Here is a 15,169-nt window from a genome sequence, read left to right on the forward strand (position 1 = left end):
TTCACCGTTGCTGTTGAGAAAAGTGTATGCCAGGCAAAACAAGTTGCATCTCGGTAGCCTGAAAGTTAACTGACAAAATAATTTGCCTGTGTTTAAATTAACAAATACACCAATACATCACTAACGCGTTTCATGTTTAACCGGAGAATTAGGGAAGCAGATGTTCGAAGGTGTAATAGCTGTTGAGTTTTATTCCTCAGTTATCGAGATCCGTAAGTATTTAAAATCAGAAAAGAACCAATTCACCGTTGCTGTTGAGAAAAGTGTATGCCAGGCAAAACAAGTTGCGTCTCGGCTCAGGGGCACCCAACGGGAATATAGTTCAAAACCACTTAAACCTAGCATTGTTAAACGCATTTTGGTATTTAAACTCTAGATATAGCCATATTTTTATCCCCTAAAAATTTGTTATCTGTTCGGATTTCCTAGCTGAAAGTCTAGTGATCCAAAATTATAGGGATCAAAACTTACTTTTTCGAAAATTTCAGCCAAAAAAATGGCTCCCGAAAATTCTAGGTGGACCCTTTTAGGGTAAAATCCGTTTAAAATGGGCAATTATACCATTTTTTAGATGTTCGAAAATCCTAGGAACGGCAGGCAAGCAATAAATTTTGGAACAAATGTTCCGAAAATTCTAGATCTCAAATCGTCTTCCGAACAGATATTTCCCGAAAATTGATGTTGGGTGCCCCTGTCGGCTGCCTGAAAGTTAAGAAATAATTTGCCTGTGTTTAAATTAACAAATACACCAATACATCACTAACGTTTCATGTTTAACCGGAGAATTAGGGAAGCAGATGTTCGACGGTGTAATAGCCGCTGAGTTTTATTCCTCAGTTATCGAGTTCCATAAGTATAAAACTTAAAAATGGATTGCTTTAAAATCAGAAAAGAACCAATTCACCGTTGCTGTTGAGAAAAGTGTATGCCAGGCAAAACAAGTTGCGTCTCGGCTCATGTCGGCTGCCTGAAAGTTAAGAAATAAATTGCCTCTGTTTAAATTAACAAATACACCAATACATCACTAACGTTTCATGTTTAACCGCAGAATTAGGGAAGCAGCTGTTCGAAGGTGTAATAGCCGCTGAGTTTTATTCCTCAGTTATCGAGTTCCATAAGTATAAAACTTAAAAATGGATTGCTTTAAAATCAGAAAAGAACCAATTCACCGTTGCTGTTGAGAAAAGTGTATGCCAGGCAAAACAAGTTGCATCGCGGTAGCCTGAAAGTTAACTGACAAAATAATTTGCCTGTGTTTAAATTAACATATATATCAATACATCACTAACGTTTCATGTTTAACCGGAGAATTATGTTCGAAGGTGTAATAGCTGTTGAAATTTATTCCTCAGTTATCCAGTTCCATGAGTATAAAACTCAAAAATGGTTTGCTTTAAAATCAGAAAAGAACCAATTCACCGTTGCTGTTGAGAAAAGTGTATGCCAGGCAAAACAAGTTGCATCTCGGTAGCCTGAAAGTTAACTGACAAAATAATTTGCCTGTGTTTAAATTAACAAATACACCAATACATCACTAACGCGTTTCATGTTTAACCGGAGAATTAGGGAAGCAGATGTTCGAAGGTGTAATAGCTGTTGAGTTTTATTCCTCAGTTATCGAGATCCGTAAGTATTTAAAATCAGAAAAGAACCAATTCACCGTTGCTGTTGAGAAAAGTGTATGCCAGGCAAAACAAGTTGCGTCTCGGCTCAGGGGCACCCAACGGGAATATAGTTCAAAACCACTTAAACCTAGCATTGTTAAACGCATTTTGGTATTTAAACTCTAGATATAGCCATATTTTTATCCCCTAAAAATTTGTTATCTGTTCGGATTTCCTAGCTGAAAGTCTAGTGATCCAAAAATTATAGGGATCAAAACTTACTTTTTCGAAAATTTCAGCCAAAAAAATGGCTCCCGAAAATTCTAGGTGGACCCTTTTAGGGTAAAATCCGTTTAAAATGGGCAATTATACCATTTTTTAGATGTTCGAAAATCCTAGGAACGGCAGGCAAGCAATAAATTTTGGAACAAATGTTCCGAAAATTCTAGATCTCAAATCGTCTTCCGAACAGATATTTCCCGAAAATTGATGTTGGGTGCCCCTGTCGGCTGCCTGAAAGTTAAGAAATAATTTGCCTGTGTTTAAATTAACAAATACACCAATACATCACTAACGTTTCATGTTTAACCGGAGAATTAGGGAAGCAGATGTTCGAAGGTGTAATAGCTGTTGAGTTTTATTCCTCAGTTATCGAGTTCCATAAGTATAAAACTTAAAAATGGATTGCTTTAAAATCAGAAAAGAACCAATTCACCGTTGCTGTTGAGAAAAGTGTATGCCAGGCAAAACAAGTTGCGTCTCGGCTCATGTCGGCTGCCTGAAAGTTAAGAAATAAATTGCCTCTGTTTAAATTAACAAATACACCAATACATCACTAACGCGTTTCATGTTTAACCGGAGAATTAGGGAAGCAGATGTTCGAAGGTTTAATAGCTGTTGAGTTTTATTCCTCAGTTATCGAGTTCCATAAGTATAAAACTTAAAAATGGATTGCTTTAAAATCAGAAAAGAACCAATTCACCGTTGCTGTTGAGAAAAGTGTATGCCAGGCAAAACAAGTTGCATCTCGGTAGCCTGAAAGTTAAGATTTAATTTGCCTGTGTTTAAATTAATTTGAAATAAAGAGAATAAAGAAATAATTTTCCATTTTTTAATTGCATGATGCTAGCCGTTGTAAACCGTGTTTTAGAAAATATTTCAGATTGATTTATTGTGCCTGTGGACTATTTTGACACATCACTCAAAATTAATTTAAAGTAATTTGAGTTATTTGTCGTCATTAAAACTTTATGACGAAGTCGGCCCAACAAATGTGTCGAGATTAACACCTCTCTCCCTTTGTCTCTCGCTCTGCCTAAAATTTGAGGACCAAAACTTGTACCCGGGCTGAGGTCCGTGAAAGCGCATTAAGTCAAGTCAAGTCAAGTCGAAAAGGGGCATTTGGTGAGCATCAGTATCTAAAGTGAAAAATGTGTCTGCGATTTCACCTTGGCAAGATAATTTCTTTAGAGAGGTTTCATTTTGAATAGATCTTAAACTGAAGCGATTTAACCCTTACACAGAACAACCAAAAAAAAACGACAAATCTTCAAAAAGTTCTTATCGCTTAAGAATTTAATACAAAGAGCATTCAGGTTCATTCACGGAGGGTGATTTGTTTTCTATTCAATCGAAACATCATGTTCGATAAAACACTCAGTGACTGCCTAGAGGTTTATCGCAACGGCATTCCAAGCATACACGATATATTTTTTATTATTTAGTGTTAGAAAGATAATGCACTATTAAAGAACGAAAAAACGCACCTACAATAGATTCGACATGATGCGATCCAAAATTGGTGGGGATGTGTTTGAATTAGACAAGTGAAAACATGGTCAATGCAAACAAGATTGCGAAGTAATACTGAATTGAACATGAAGTAGCGATACCAGTGAACAAACGTGCTTCTATGTTACGATATCTAAGAGTGAGTAATGGTTTGGGCACAATACTGTGTTGATTGGCTGTCGGTGCTGGTGTGAACATGGTCCAATTAATAAGTAGTCGTATTGTTTTGATATGGGTTACGCAACTTAGTAACAGAACATTTAATAACAGTGGTTTTGTGAAATTAGAAATAACCTGCCTTCGTGTTCGTGTCGCAGAAAACAAACAAAATACTGCTTGATATTGCTATCCACGCTTTGACCTCCCGCGTGAACTGAGTACAATCCAGTTTGCGCAGCCGTTTTGAAAAAAAAAAAAAAAACTCAGGAAATATAAATATGCTTCTGCAGGTTTTATTGAAATTGGGGTAATTTTGCTGCAGGCAAAACAGAGGTACAGAAATAAATCAAGTTTGTAAGAAATAAATGGAGAAACAAAGCACACTGCGATGCGAGGCAGGATTACTAGCTTTGCGTATTAACAAAAAAAAAGGACTTTTTTATCACTGAAAACATGCATGGATTTCATTTTGGTTTATTTTCACTTGCATGATAAACACAGAAAACAGACGTGCCAATCAGTAGGGGATTTTGGCGCTATTTTCGGTGTATTTTACCGTACCCTTTCGCACTCAAATCGCCGGTTACCGGACCAAATTCAGGATGTAATTTTTGAGAACGAGACTGAAAACTTCACCTCCAACTGCGAACTGAGTTCGGTTTATTAAGATACCACTTCACACTTGTTCTACAAGGTGAATCGCCTTCATTTAACTTCACAAAAGGCGCCAAGATAACGAGCGCACTGCTTTTAAAAGCAGCTCTCAGTAAATTCAACTTGTAATAGCACATTAAAAGCCGACAGCTTTTGAGATAACAAGCAGGGCCCGGTTCCTCGGAAGCCGATTAACTTAATCCAGGATTAGCGTAAACTTTTGTTTCACGTTTTCAACTTTTTGGTGAAAGTTTCTTTTGCTTATTTTTGTTTTTCAAGATTGACGTCTTCTCATGTAAAGTTCTGCCAAAAATCTGCGTTGAACAGCATTTGGGAGTAGAGAAATAAACTGCTTGGTTAATTTTTAATCTTAGATTAGCGTTAATAGGCTTTCGAGGAACCGGGCCCAGGAGTCCTTTTATCAAAAATTGTCGTCACTGAGTCCTTTGGAGTGAAAGCACATCTTAACAAAACTAGGCCTCCGTTTATAACTGCTGTCAAGGTAAGAAGCGTTTTTAATTACCCATTTAAGTTTCTTCAGCGTGCTCCTGGCCGCCTATTGTTGAAGTAAAAGGCATGATCAATCTAAAAGGTTTAAAAGGGTCCATGTCCGATCCATGTGTTATTTACAATTTCTTTTCAATTTAAATTCAGCTCTGGAGTGCAATTTAGTCTAGCAATTGATTCAAAATTACGACTGCATCGAATTGACGCAGTTCCCATTTTAAATATACCCACCCACAAGGCCGTATTTGAAAGTCGTCAAGACACCTTCCATTTTAAGATTTCAGCCACCAAAAATTCGTCTGTTTGGAAACACCCTGGAATTCAAATGGTTTAAAAAACGACCATACGGTCTGGAACGCAGAGTGCTAAGAAGAAAACTGAGTTCGTGATGTTATTTCTTCACTGAATGGCTTCAAAAGCGATAAGCTCTCCGTAAGAAAACACATAAATTGAAGCAGCATATTTTGAGCAAGACGAGGAGGGTTTTTGTCAATGATGTATGCATTGACTGCATACATGACATCATAAATGATGTGAAATGCCAATTAATTAGCTATACGTGAAGACGATCCTGTGTTATTGTTAAATTCCTTGAATCGTAGCCAAAGATCAAACGATTTTCTTCAAACTGAAACTTGCCTTTAACACAAACTAGTCTGCTTGTCATTACAGACTTTTTAAAGAATTGGTCTACGATTTCTTTTTGGGCGAACACAATTGGGTCAGTCTGCATTTATATCTCCAGTTTTTTTTAAGTCATTAATAGCCGGTGTTGTCGGTTTGCCAGTTAAACTACCGCATATATTTGGTTCTGTTTTTGAAGTAAGAAGAATAATATCATCTTAGTTCCATAAAAAATAGAAATTTTACTCTATATATTCTTTTTTTTTCGACAGATCTAGACTGCTGTGGAAAGTACCATACAGATCTTACGGAAAAGGTGAACAGGTTTACTTTTTGTCGAGTGGAAGCATGGCGTTGGTAAATTGACAATTCATTTCCGAATTCCCTGCACAGGTATGTGGAACAGAGAGGCCGTTGGCACTAGATCATAAAACGGGAATTGTTTGAGAAAATTTTTCGACGTTTCGATCTCGCTGAGATCATTTTCAAGTTTGAAAAAAGTGAATAAAACTTTGCCTATAAGAAGTAAAATCACACGTGAGAATATTAAAAGCGATAAAAATGTGGAAACATGTACTATGCGTTACAAAAGGTAAGTGATAAAAACTAAAAAAGGCTAGATAACAATAGGACAAAAAGCTTTACAAAAGAATATATGAAATACTCCGAGCTATAAAAATAACTTTGCACGGATGGAGTCAGACTGCGTGTTCAAAGTTGGCTTTAGTTCTTTTATAAAAAGCATCTCATAAATTAAGAAGTCAAATTTGCTCTGGCACTTCCGTAAGATCTTAAAACTACGAGATATGTCCCTTGGGTCCCTCCCATGTTGATCTCTGACGTGTTTCCCGATGGCAGATCCCTTACGTTCTTCAATGCGTTGATACAGGTGTCGGCATGTGTAGCCGACATAATCCGCATCGCACAGATCACACTTGAAATGGTAAACAACACATTGTTGGTTAACAATAGGGGGTTTGCTTTCTTTTGGCTTGATGTTAGATCCGATCTTTCGGCTTGTGTACACGGGATGGATATCTTTTCCGATTTTGCGACTCAATTCTCCAAGTTGTCTTCGCACAGAATTCGCTGAGTCTCAAGGAGACTTTCTCTCGGCTTCATTACCCAGTCCCACTCTTACAATCATCAATCAAAGATTTTGTTACTGCAAACGTTTCAGGGGATGTAAGATCCAAACAGACCTGTGACGATAAGAAAGCACCTGTGAGAATAATATTACCATTTAAGGACCAGAGATCAGCGAATTCTGTGCGAAGACAACTTGGAGAATTGAGTCGCAAAATCGGATAAGATATCCATCCCGTGTACACAAGCCGAAAGATCGGATCTAACATCAACCCAAAAGAAAGCAAACTCCCTATTGTTAACCAACAATGTGTTGTTTACCATTTCAAGTGTGATCTGTGCGATGCGGATTATGTCGGCTACACATGCCGACACCTGTATCAACGCATTGAAGAACATAAGGGATCTGCCATCGGGAAACACGTCAGAGATCAACATGGGAGGGACCCAAGGGACATATCTCGTAGTTTTAAGATCTTACGGAAGTGCCAGAGCAAATTTGACTGCTTAATTTATGAGATGCTTTTTATAAAAGAACTAAAGCCAACTTTGAACACGCAATCTGACTCCATCCGTGCAAAGTTATTTTTATAGCTCGGAGTATTTCATACATTCTTTTGTAAAGCTTTTTGTCCTATTGTTATCTAGCCTTTTTTAGTTTTTATCACTTACCTTTTGTAACGCATAGTACATGTTTCCACATTTTTATCGCTTTTAATATTCTCACGTGTGATTTTACTTCTTATAGGCAAAGTTTTATTCACTTTTTTCAAACTTGAAAATGATCTCAGCGAGATCGAAACGTCGAAAAATTTTATCGCTAGTTTTTATGTTAAAATGTATTTCGAAGAAACTACTTATTGTTTGAGAAGAAAAGAGTATTTGTGATGATGCGCCATGTATAGATTAGCTATCTTGTAACTTCAGTGCATTAAAGCTTACTGTCAACAAGTGAACATTGCATTAATGAAATTGAATTTAAATCATCTATCACTGTATCGTGTTTGTTTTATCGCCCATTTATTAACTATTCTGATGGAACATTTTTTCCTACTCTTATTTACGTTTCTAACAGAGCATTTTCTTGTAACTCTGGAATCGATAAATGATTTAATCATTGAAAGAAACTTTAGAGTATAAAACAACCGTTTCGCTAAACCGATCTTTTTATTGAAAGGAAAATACTACTACAACTAGTGAATAATTACGTTATTTTAACTTATAAACTCGGCAAATAGGTTAAAATAAAATCAAGGTGGCTCAGCTAAAGCTACATGAAGGGCGTTCATCGATTGTAGGACTACTTGATGTAAATTGCTCGTTAGGGTTAAGGCCACGTTCTCGTTTCGTGAGTTGAAAAAGCCGAGAGATGGCGGTCGGCAGAAAGTAAAGTGCACTAACTTGATCGCACTCGTTACCAAGACAGCCGCAATGAGGGCTTTCTTGGCTCAGACCAGAAAGCGCAGGACAGACACACGAGCGACCGAAACTCGATTGCGTTACACATTTATGAGTGAAAAGAGTTTCAGAGCACCTGGTTGTTACTCAAACTAAATCAACTCGACCGAAACATGCATCTATAATTGACACACCAGGCTTGACGTCTCAACAAGATATTTTAACCTGCGGTCTGGTCTCGATCTGTGCACTGACTCTACTCAGTCGATAGCTACTGAATGCGTTGAAGTATCTTCATTTTGGAAATGTCATCTGGAGGCAACCTCTTTGGTTAAACATTCAGCTCGAATTTGGTGAGAATCGACGCCGGAAGTAAGTTGATTTTCTTTCTGTAATGCACGGGAATCCCGAACCATCGAGTTTGGATTCGAGTTCGAGTCCGAGTTCGAGTTGGACTTCGAGTTGGACTGCGAGTTAGGGTTCGAGTTGGAGTTCGAGTTAAAGTTGACTGTAACAATAAACCCCCCTCCCCCCAAAAAGAAATAGAGGGGTAGGGTAGGGTAGGTCCCGCAAAACCAGAGTCCGCCGAGATACTTACATTTTTCGAAGGACCGCTTGTGCTTATGGGAGGGCACAAACCAACGATAGTATGACAAGGAATATTTTTCCTTGAAATGTAAATGCTAACCATGATCCATAATGCTAACCAACGATCTCTCATGAAGAGAAAGGATTTGAATCAAAGCAGTGTCCATTTCTGTTAAGAAAGTGCAAGTGGCATGACGCGTGACACTAACCTTGTCCACGTCCAGTTATCTTATGCCAAATCACACATTTCTTGGATGGCAAACGATGGTAAGATCATAGGCGCTGTTGTTGGTCATCCTGTCTTCAACAATGGAAAGGTACGTTTGATTTTCTTTATGAAGACTTGCATTGAAAGATTTTTTTTGAAATGTAAATTAGCACTGAAACATGCCCATGTTTTAGATTACAGTGACAGATCAGTTTGTAGAGAAATAAACAATTTGTTCTTTTGAAAGTTGATGTTTTGTCCAAAACAAATGTTTTAGAAACTGACTGTGAGAAGACAGCTCGTTTTAAATGTCAATCGTAGTTCACTTTCGTTGCGTTTTTACTTTTGCAAGTGCCTATGATTGTCTTGTAGAGCGAAATGAAATGTAGAGAGGTAATTAAAATTATTTTTAATTCTGAATAATATGAAATCGTCTATTAGTAAATATATGGCCCACGACCCCAAATATGGACAATTTGTTATTATTCATTCGCAGTGACAAAAGGTACCACACATTGTTGAAAACCTATATCCCTGCTCTATATTTTAATGTGTCAGCAATTTTATTACTTAAACCACATGAAAAAAAAAATGAAAAATCCCAATATTGCCCCGAATTCCTGTTCTTCGCCCAGCTTATACATCTCTTTGCTTATTAACATTAATAATAAATAATAATTATACATTATTATCAATTATATACTTGCGTTTTAATTATTAACTCGAAGCGCAACTCGAAGTCCAACTCGAAGTCCAACTCGAACTCGAACTCGAATCCAAACTCGATGATACCTAACTCCCGTAATGCACATATTTAACACATGTACTGAAAGAATACATAGAAATGGTCGACGTAAAAGCGATGACTTCGAAAAAAGTCCGCAAATCCGCAGCGAGGATTCCCGGAACAGTTTTAAAAGAGATCGTTTCACATACTGTACCTAAAAAAACATTGCATTCCTGAATCAGCTAGTCGGAACCTAAAACCCCAGCTTTATTCTTTAATCAGGAATTATTTCTTGCTCGATGTTTTTTTGCTTTCATCAAATTTTCATTTCTTGTTAGTAATTAGCGTTTCAAGAACAAGCTTATCTTTCTCCTTTTTTCTTCTAATTTAAATTGGCCGTAGATTTCTCAGGTTCGGTTCAAAGGCTACCTCGGTTTTTATATCATGAGACGACAGAATTTTCTTCAACGATTCCATTTTCGCGACGAGAACAAAAAAAACAACATGGCTGTTTATACGAGAGAAAATTAAGCCGCGGCTTACTCTAGCCACGGCTTACATAAGACGCCAACACCCCGTATAAATGGTACAAAATCTACGTTCACCGCTTTCTCAACCCGCGGCTTATCCTGGCCTGGGAGTTTATACTCGTATAAATAGTTCCTTTCGCGTATTATGTACGCCACGGCCAGAGTAAGCCGCGGCTTATTTTCTCTCGTATAAACGGCCCTATTGTGTTTCTAAAGCTGTTGAATTCAATCTAAATCTGAAAAATTGAAGACACTCTTATGTTTTTCAATAACCTGCGATCAGGCTCTATTTTAGGGTGCTTACCATTTAGCCAAAAAATATGGAAATTTCGGCTTGAGGTCAAATGGAAAGGCAATTTTCCGGAAAATCTTTTCGGAAATTGTGGACAACCTCCAGAGGTAGTCCTCTTTTTCCGTTCGGAACGGAATTCGCGAAATGCTCTTACCATTTGCGAGAACCTTCCGTTTCCAGGTCCTTTCTGACAAGATCGAGTAAAATATGCGGGATGGAATGCTGTGTAGTAAATGGTAAGCGCCATTCTCATCCGGTTGGTCATTAAATTCGGAAAATCGCTTACCTTCATGCAACGATCATTCCATCCGGATTATTTAGCTAAATGGTAAGCACCCTTAGTTTCGCGTGATACGTGGAGTTGGCGAAACGAAAAATAGAGCCTGACCAAATTCCTCTTCGAAATTCCTTCCGCCCACTTTTTTTGATCGATTGACATGTCCTTCATCGGCCAATCAAATTTACTTCCATTACAACAATACACGCGTGGACGGCAGATTCACGCTATTTTGTTTTGACCAGAGTTAATTACCGTGGGAGGAATATTATAAACGAATTCGAAAGTTACCGTTGGCTTTAATTTGAGAAAAACACATTTAAAGCACGGGGAATGTTTTCGACGACTATATTGCGGCAAAGGCCGGTGAATATGCAATCTTTTAAGCTTGACATCTTAATTTGTAATTGAGATAACCTAGCATTTTGTCGTTGGACGGTGTGGAAATACATTATTCCTTTAACGTGTTTGCCCATGAAGGTTTCTTTGGTGATTTTATCTTCAGTTGCAGTGTATTTCTAGAATTGCGCGCAGTAAAATCATGATAAGTTTGGCTGTTAATTTTTTGATGGAGTACGAACAGTAAGATGGACTCGCAATTGGAATTGGAAACATGCCATTTTAGTTTCTGGAGTGCGAGTTTTAAGTTAAATCAACTGGAAATATTATGAAGTGTGCAAACAAACCGTGTCATGTACAGTAAATAAATAAAGCCGTTTGATACACAGATATTCAAAACATGCATTCGTGTAACTTGCGATTTTATCAGCATCTCCTCCTGTTGATATATATGTCCCCTGTCTCATCCAGGAAACCAATATGCATCGGCTTTCATTGCCATTTGAAAGAACCAGCTATTTAGCTTTCAAAACATCAGGGAAGTTTGTGCCAAAGTACTTTCAACCCGATGGCCACAGAGCTCGACAACAGAATCGTTAATTTCACTCGTTCCAGAGATTCAAACCCGATTCTGGACAAGTTATGAGATGTTTCAGATGGCATATCTACGGAGCCCTGTTAGTGCCACCTGGGTGTGCGTATACTTTTTATTTTTTTCTGTCGAGACTTTTTTACTTTGGGCGTGACTCTTGTTTTTATTTGTGTCAGTGGCGCGACTTTTTTTATTTGGCGCGACTTTTTTTACTTGGCGTGACTTTTCTTAATTTGGCGCGACTTTTTCTGTTTGGCGCGACTTTTTTTATTTGGCGCGACTTTTTTTGTTTGGCGCGACTTTTTTATCTGGCATGTCTTTTATGCCAGCACCTGGGTACGGACCTTATGTATCCCTTATTATAGTGTAATAAATATTGTAAGCAATAATCCTATAAACCCTTGTATACCCCTATATACCCTTGTATACCTCTATATACCCTCAAGAGAGGATGAGGTGAGAGAACGAATCCCCCTGCTCCATCATAGTTTTTTAAAAATCTATTTTTAGTTTAAGTTCTCGTTCCCAATGCCGCGCTTAACTAAAGTTTCTTTCCGTTATTACAACTGGCAAATCAGGTGCCTGTGTATGGAGGAGGGGGGGGGGGGGGGAAGGATCTGCTCGCTTACCTCATCCTCTTCATACCCTTGACTACCCTTGTAAACCCCTATATACCCTTGTAAACACTTGTATACCCTTTTATACTCCTATGCTGCCCATATACCTTTGTATACTCTATATACCCTTGCATTCTATACCCTTGTATACCTCTGTGTACTCTTGTATACCTCAGTATACCCCGAAAAAGCGTGATTTATGTAGTTGGCAACTGCCATTCCACTTAAGATCTCGTTCTCCTCTACAATATAATTGGCAGCTTGACTTCGTTACGCCACAGGAAGTAGTTTCACTACTTCCACCACCTAGTTTTGTCCTGTAGTACAGAAATGGGTTTGTCAAGTGGGTTGATGTCTCATATTGACCACCATAGAGAAATTTGAAAGCCAACGTTTCGAGCGTTATTGATAAAAAACTACGAAAGCATCCAAAAGCTTGTGTATCTTACTAATTCTCCGAAAGTCAGGCTTCAAAACCGAAGTTGTTATGTCAGTTTTTTGCTGCTTTATTAGACGGTCCGATAATGGAATATGGATGCCCAGTATGGCACACTGGATTACCTAACTACCTTAGCGACACTATCAAAAATATCGGTCCAGCAAGAGAGCATCTTTTACTACAAACCCCGATTTGAAATATACGGACACAATTACAAACGCTTTTTAACTTTTTGTAAGGGATATATAGGTACTTATGTCCAGAAATGCACTTAAAGGTATACAAGGGCACACAAAAGTATACAAGGTTTTATGAGGGTATACAAAGGTATTGAAGAGTATATAGAGTCCACAAAGGTATATAGGCAGTATAGGAGTATACAAGGGTATGCAAGTGTTTACAAGGGTATATAGGGGTTTACAAGGGTAGTCAAGGGTATGAAGAGGATGAGGTAAACGCAGATCCTCCCCCCCCCCCCCTCCCTCCATACACAGGCACCTGATTTGCCAGTTGTAATAACGGAAAGAAACTTTAGTTAAGCGCGGCATTGGGAACGAGAACTTAAACTAAAAATAGATTTTTAAAAAACTATGATGGAGCAGGGGGATTCGTTCTCTCACCCTATCCTCTCTTGAGGGTATATAGAGGTATTCAAGGGTATATAGGGGTATACAAGGGTTTATAGGATTATTGCTTACAATATTTATTACACTATAATAAGGGATACATAAAGTCCGTACCCAGGCGCCGGTATAAAAGACACGCCAGATATAAAAGTCGCGCCAAACAAAAAAAGTCGCGCCAAATAAAAAAAGTCGCGCCAAACAGAAAAAGTCGCGCCAAATAAAAAAAGTCGCGCCAAATTAAAAAAAGTCGCGCCAAGTAAAAATAGTCGCGCCAAATAAAAAGAGTCGCGCCAGCTAAAAAAAAGTCGCGCCACTGACAAATAAAAAGAAGAGTCACGCCGAAAGTAAAAAAGTCTCGCCAGAAGTAAATAAAAAGTATACGCACACCCGGGTGGCACTAACAGGGCTCCGTACATATCTCCATTTATACAAATAAAATCAAGTTGCACCGTCCACGGCATTGTAAGAACAAAAGGGAGCAATTTTTTTCGTACACTTATGAAGGATTAGTCTTATGAAGGATTAGTCTCTCAACAGCCAATCAGATCACGAGTTTGGTCGGCCAAAATTTGGCCGACCGTCCGGAATTCTTGAGAGACTTTTGGTCAGGCCCAATTTTAGCGAGCGACGACATAAGAGAACATATGGGCGAAGCTAAAAATGGGCCTGATCGCAGGTTAGTTTTTCAAAGTATAACCGATCATCTCTTGAGGTACGGGGGTTGATCGCGATGAAAGTATTGTTTCAATTAGGCCATCCTCTTTTTACTGGGTTGCCTCATGGCAAACCCAGTCGAGGTCTGCGTTTAGTTTGTTTGTTTTCTTTTTTTTTTTTTTTTAGTTTTTTTTTTTTTTTTTTCCGTTTCGGTAAAAGTCTTGCCTGTCACTCCCCTGGTAAGTGGTGTCTTTGTGGATAGAGCCTTCTGCGAGTATTTTCTTAGGATCGAGAGGGTAGTGGAAATGCGTAGATTTCTCTGGTGGACACAGTAGAATCATTAACTTAGCCTGCAATGGCGTCGAAAGTCATGTAACGCGAATGGCGTTTTAGTGGATCCTTAAACAAAATATACCCTTATGGAGCTCAATAATAGAAAGTCAGTTGGATAAAATAGGCAGGAATCTCAAAAGCGACGAGCACTGGACTTCGACAACAATCTATCGCCCGTCGAGACTAAATCAAAGTGAGCTGCATTTACCTGAAGTACATGGTAATTTGACACGATTGAGTTTCTTGTCTTCACGCACGCAATGAAATAGGAAGAGGTTTTCGCCTCCAAGAGCAAATATGTTGTTTGTTTCAATAAATATTTCGCTGGAAAAGGATTCTGTGATATTTTCTGCCTTTGTGAATTATAATATCATGTTGTGTATTGAATTTTCGAGCTTAAGGTTGAAATGTGATATGGGAGAAGTTTTTTAGTATTGCTCTGTAAGCAGGAAGGGTTCACAGGCCTGTTGGAAGCGTGCTTGAGTTTCAACTAAATGAGCCCCAAAATCAATGAAAACTTGTGACGCAGATGAATAATAAAGTAGCTGCTATTTCCAAAATGATGGAATTACCTGGTGATAAATAACGTCGTACGTGTCTTGGAGAGTAAATTTTGACTTTGCATAAACAAGAGTTGGGCGATTGTGATCTTTGTTTTGACTTCGCTCATTTCATTGTCAACCTTTATAACACTTGACAGAAAAAGAAACTTACAAAAACCCGGTATCTTGCCATCATTTGACACAGATGCTTCACGATCATGACTAAAACACCACACGAGTACATACGGGTAACATACGAGTAACATACGAGTAACATACGGAACATACGGATACATACGAATACATACGACTAACATACGAGTAACATACGAGTAACATACGAGTAACATACGGATACATACGACTAACATACCAATACATACGAATACATACGAGTAATATGAATGTTTTTCTCATAAAGGAAGCTCTAATTATAAGCCTTGCAGGCATTTTTCATGTCAGCAAACACGTACCCGGCTCAGTTTGAGGTGGGAGGGAGGGGATGTTGATCGACCCCCCATGGCTTTCGTTAAATTTAGTCACAGTAAAATAAATTCACATGGAGTGCAAAACCCTTAGCTT

The 15,169-nt window shown here is 38.3% G+C and overlaps 1 protein-coding gene across 5 annotated transcripts in view; it reads left to right on the forward strand.

The window, feature by feature from the left end:
- The first annotated feature begins 1,445 nt into the window (after positions 1-1,445).
- Positions 1,446-15,169, forward strand: part of LOC138007568 (octopamine receptor beta-1R-like) — a 31,009-nt gene continuing 17,285 nt past the window's right edge. Inside the window, exons 1-2 of one of the 5 annotated variants that reach the window (XM_068854548.1) lie at positions 1,446-1,626; positions 5,612-5,732. The gene's annotated coding sequence lies outside the window, so the exon portion shown is untranslated. Of the gene's footprint in view, positions 1,627-2,860; positions 3,009-4,403; positions 4,711-4,750; positions 5,437-5,611; positions 5,733-8,077; positions 8,196-15,169 lie in introns of those variants that run through there. The other 4 variants (XM_068854549.1, XM_068854552.1, XM_068854551.1 and 1 more) reach the window with 4 other exon arrangements.

The sequence above is a fragment of the Montipora foliosa genome, chromosome 6 (assembly GCF_036669935.1).
Source record: "Montipora foliosa isolate CH-2021 chromosome 6, ASM3666993v2, whole genome shotgun sequence".
NCBI lineage: Eukaryota > Metazoa > Cnidaria > Anthozoa > Scleractinia > Acroporidae > Montipora > Montipora foliosa.